Source organism: Argopecten irradians, chromosome 16, assembly GCF_041381155.1.
Source record: "Argopecten irradians isolate NY chromosome 16, Ai_NY, whole genome shotgun sequence".
Lineage (NCBI taxonomy): Eukaryota > Metazoa > Mollusca > Bivalvia > Pectinida > Pectinidae > Argopecten > Argopecten irradians.
Window position 1 is genome coordinate 26,996,217 of NC_091149.1, and position 5,000 is coordinate 27,001,216.

Below are 5,000 nucleotides of genomic sequence, written 5' to 3' on the forward strand. Positions count from 1 at the left end.
AACATGCTGGGAATAAGGGCTACAAAGTTCATATGAATGGCAATAACATTCTCTCAAGATCACAGAGGTCAAAAAGGTTAAAATAGTTAAACGACTTCTTGTTAATAACCAAGAGGCCTAAAACATCTTCGTACATGTAGTTTAGTAAGGCAGGTACACAGGCAATATGTCTTCAGGTCAATTTGACCCGAACAAATCTTAACCTGAAATTGACACTTGATATTGAGGTCATTTTTTACACGAAGAATTTTTTCAGGTCAATTTCAGGTAAATTTCACCTGAATTTTTTGTCATGTGAAATTCAAATAAATTGCAGGTGAAAATGACAAGAAAAAAGCTTCACGTCAATTTCACTTGAAAATTGCATGTGAACTTGAAATCAATAGCAAGTCAAATGACCTGAAAAATCTTCAGGAATTAGCTATAGGGATCTGTGTTGTAGTTGACTTGTTTTACCTCAATCATATTTCATATTGTAACTGTGGTACGAGCGACGAAGCCTTACTCGAAAAAGACAACACATTGATGCATTATATACAATATATACAAGTTTATTTACACCATATATACATAGAACTATATAATAGAATCAATATACATATACATTCACTCACTCTTTCATTCACCACACGCCACTAGAAAGTCACTGAGATTCTCCTGTCCTCTTCTTAATCACAAACACTCCTCTGGTCGATGATATGTCCATCCAATTCCAGCTATGAGTTACATCTAGCGTAAACCATGGTAAACACATTAGTGTCACGTAGAAATTCACATACCCACCATAAAGTTTCAAAATATATCCATCAATCATAGACCGTGGACTCAAAACGTAAGTTGTCTCACTCTGAAGTTACTGCACCGCTGAGTGCCTTGGGACCTGTTGTACCGCCACTGTAGCAACAAATATATGACTCTGTCATAGTCAAGTCTGATGTGTTGGCTGGTCTGTAATCCCATTCCATGGATAAAAAGCTGGTAAATACAGAAAACAGGAAAGAATACGTTGAAATCTGCCTATTTTCATATGCATATAATGTCTCTGCAGGTATGTCAAACCTATCAATTACTGCTCACATACGCTTCCATACATTTATTATAACAATATATACCGAGCCTGTATATACTGTCTATGGACCACCATACATATACTCATAGTAAACACATACGCTTATATATACGACAAATTACTCTCTAATAACAGGTTCTACAAAACTATTACATACTAAATATATTGCTTAATCCAACATATAACGTATAAATGCATCTATCTACTATTTAAACACTTATTTACGAGATTACATATAAATGGAACGTAAACAACTCAGTCACGCACGAGTGGACCGCAACGCCTATGAATGCTTGACCGGTCTCCATCAGGTAAACTATACATTCCAAACGGACACAATACAAAATGGTATCGCGTAATAATATTACAAGGGTAAACACTTACCACAGTCAGCTTTCTGTGCTCCAAATATTGGTCGGCCTATACAATCCTACATCTAGACACAATCCAAACTGTGTATGTCTTGCCGCCATGTTCATGTGTGTCTCTACCCGGTACCTCTCGGGTCTCTGTGGCAGGAGTGATTAATTTATGTATATAACTGGTTATTATTTTGTTATTAATATTTCGTCTGCTGTCATATTGTTTACGACATACGGGTACCAGGACAGTACCACTTTTTGTTATAATGCAGCGGCGTAAACCATTCAAGTTACCGATACAGGTATAAAAGACCGTGTTTTAGCCTGTATCGGTCACTTTGGCACTGAGACAAGGTATTGTCGGCCGGGTCACTTCCTAGGTAGCTATAGCTGGATATAAGGCCTTGTAGCCATGTAGTATTAAAGTATAAAAGTATGTTCTAGAGTTTAAATGAATTTATGATATCTAGCGGGAAGGACGGGTGGCTTTTATTAACACTGTAAATTGTTTCGTTGCCTCAAAATATTTGTTTGGATATAGATCTGTTGAATTATAATAAAATTATTGAATTTGTATTTCGGTTTTAGTCGTATTTGTATGATAAGTAAACAAACACGGAACCTCAGATCCATAAAAGAACCGTGGACGAAACATTACTACATACGCCGTCCTATTACATCTCTTCTCCCATATTTACCTGATAGTGAGTTTCGCATTATAGGTCGCACAACACAACATTACTACCACAATATACTCCATCCATACAGAACAACACGAAACATGTATTACAGCATTTATTTCATTATACGAGCGTGACACATATATCAAAAAATATCAGATACGTTATATCACAGTATATGTAAAATGTTAATATTCTAGAGCACTGTTTCACTTCTTCTTCATCTCTCTTTGTGTGTATCTACTGCTTTATGATCTCTTATTCCTATAACTTACTATAGCAACGAAGTATTTATGAAAACTACTCAAACCGCTTAATCCGTTAACTCCAGGTACCTGCATTATCCAATAGAGCGTGACAATGATTTCGGTGAGTAAACAATGCGACACCATACGACGTGTATGTTAATATATTTAGTCAGATAGCAACGATTTTCATATACAAACGAACAACGAAAATTTCACCAAACGAAAACATTTATAGACATAAAAGAACGATATTTTACCCCAACAAAGTTGTTTTATCAGCTCTCTTGTATTGCATGATGGTAAAAGGCGACTAAATAAAGGATCTTTTCTTTTCTCTATTTCGAACGTCTTCCTTGCCACCGCCTCACGTTTAGCCTTCTGTTGAGTGCTCGCCTAGGTTAGGAAGGCTCTGGGTTCTTTCCCCTGGCTGAGACACACCAACAAAAGGGCAAAGGTGAGGCGGTGCGAAGGGAGATGTTAGGAAAAGAAAGTTCAATAGAAAGAAGGCAATATATTCAATTCTAACGCCCTACCATGGGCAGCAATGATCCCTGCTAAAAGAAATAAACGATTAAAATGGGATAGTTTCAGTTTTCGAGTGCAATTTCATTTACAGTTTTAAAATGCTCTTAATTAATGTTTTGATTGATTTCATGAACATTTTCCTGAGATATAGGGCAGTTCTATATTTGACAAACACTGATCTCACTCAAAAGAAATCCACTTTGCTAAAACTTACGAATATCCCAGCATCCTGCGCATTCTGCATACAACGTTTGCGTCATTGTTAATCCAGTCTTCGTCACAGACTTCTGACATCAATACATCTTAATAGTGATATCGGTCAGGACTAATTCGAGCATATGATTTTTTTATCACATAATCCGCCTGAAATACAGTGATTTCGTCCGTGTAATATTTTTGAGAATGTCACTAGTGTGATATGACCTGGAGCGATTTTCTTTGGCTGGAAATTCATTGTGACGTTAGAGAGAAACAAAAAATGACGTCAGGAAAAATGACGTGACGCCAGGATTACGAGGACGGCGACTGGATTCTTGGAATACATTTGACGTGAAACTCTTTGTTATTATGTATTTGTAGTTATGTGTTAAAAAGTATCTAAAATTTGTGTTCATTTCATATGGTATTTTATGAAACTCGTCTCGAAACTTTAAGTTTTACTCGCCAAGGCTCGCAAAAAAAAACCTTCTTAGACTCGTTTCATAAAACTCATGTAAGATTCAATAGTGTCATAAATGGACCCAAATTGACACACAATATCTGAACCTGTCCAATGTAGCAAAATAAACAAAAAGTTTGCAAGTGATCAATTTTACCTTTGAATCATTAAGAGTACTTGATTCTTTCACATTGAAATGATATATCAGGCTTACAATTTTGATAACAAATCATTCTCAAAACTACATTTTCCTAAGCATTGATTACCTCTCCAGTATATTATTTGAATCCAGTAAATCTGTAAGTTGAGAAAAGATTTGATGATTTTTTTTTTCATTTGGACCCTTCCTGGTCGCCCCTACCTTAACCCATATCAGTCGACATTTGCATGTGAAGAATGTACATGTACAGTTAACTTCTCTGAAATTCTACATGTTTGTGTAGTTGATTAATTAACGTCCTATTAACAGCCACGCTCATGTAAGGACGGCCTCCGATGTGTACGGTGTGATTAAAGTGCACGGTGCCTGTTTTAGGAAACTGTGATACATTTGTATTCAAAATTAACACGTGTAGAATGTACTATATTGTACAGAATGCCCATTCTGCAATAGGGGCTGCAGGTACAATTCTACTACCCTACATATAGAGTTTTTTTCTGATGCATTTTTAAAGGTTTTCTTAAATGTAAAGAATATTCGTGAAACTAAGCCCCCTTTTTAAATTAAAAATGTTTCGTGACAACAGTCTTAGTGACAAGTCCGTGTTGGTGTCTAGTGTCGGTACTCCGTGTCAGGCTAAATGAAATATGTACCTGTGGCAATCGTTACCGTAATGTATATATGTAATTAAGTTTTAATCTGCAGTTGATTTCCATTACAGTCAATAGAAAGCAGACTCTGACTTCCTGGTAGATAATACAGTCATTTCAGATATAATACCAATACGTACCTCTCAAAGGCGGACACCGAGCAAACGCTTTAGGATGTACAAGAACCGTGACGTTGGGTAACAGCTGAATTTCCTTCGATAAACACCTGCACAACATATGATACTCTACCGGTGCGAGGACTATTGTCTATCCTTTTGGACTCTCAAAATTGAGAATATCAACACATCTAAATTTCAACCCATGATAATTCCCCTTTGGTTTCTATATTGTTACTGTACTATTCAACACCTCATAATTTAAACCCGAGCCTTGTATATCTTGTTATGATAATTTGTTTTTTTTAAAGCCCACGATAGTCAACATACTCCAAATCTTCGTAATGTACAGTGTATACCAAAGTTTTGCTTTATCAGGCAATATTTACATTTCTGGCAAAACAGAAGACTTTGAATGAAAATTGAATACGGGAAAAAAGAGAATAATTTATATTATTTTCACATCCAAGCTAGTCGCCTGTGACTTTTGTCGTTTTCTGCACTGCAGAAAGTCAATCGTAAAAGGCGTGTA

The 5,000-nt window shown here is 36.1% G+C and overlaps 1 long non-coding RNA gene across 3 annotated transcripts; it reads right to left on the reverse strand.

Moving 5' to 3' along the window:
- Positions 1-567: 567 nt before the first annotated feature.
- On the reverse strand, positions 568-4,858 carry LOC138310888 (uncharacterized). Of its 3 annotated transcripts, XR_011206489.1 has the most exons (4): positions 4,493-4,858; positions 3,099-3,247; positions 1,454-1,578; positions 568-975 (listed from the first exon to the last, which is right to left on the reverse strand). It is a non-coding gene; the product is annotated as an uncharacterized lncRNA (long non-coding RNA). The 3 variants fall into 3 exon arrangements; XR_011206490.1 differs by lacking the exon at positions 4,493-4,858 and having other exon boundaries at positions 573-975; positions 3,099-3,540; XR_011206491.1 differs by lacking the exons at positions 3,099-3,247; positions 4,493-4,858 and adding an exon at positions 2,130-2,766 and having other exon boundaries at positions 573-975.
- Positions 4,859-5,000: the final 142 nt, after the last annotated feature.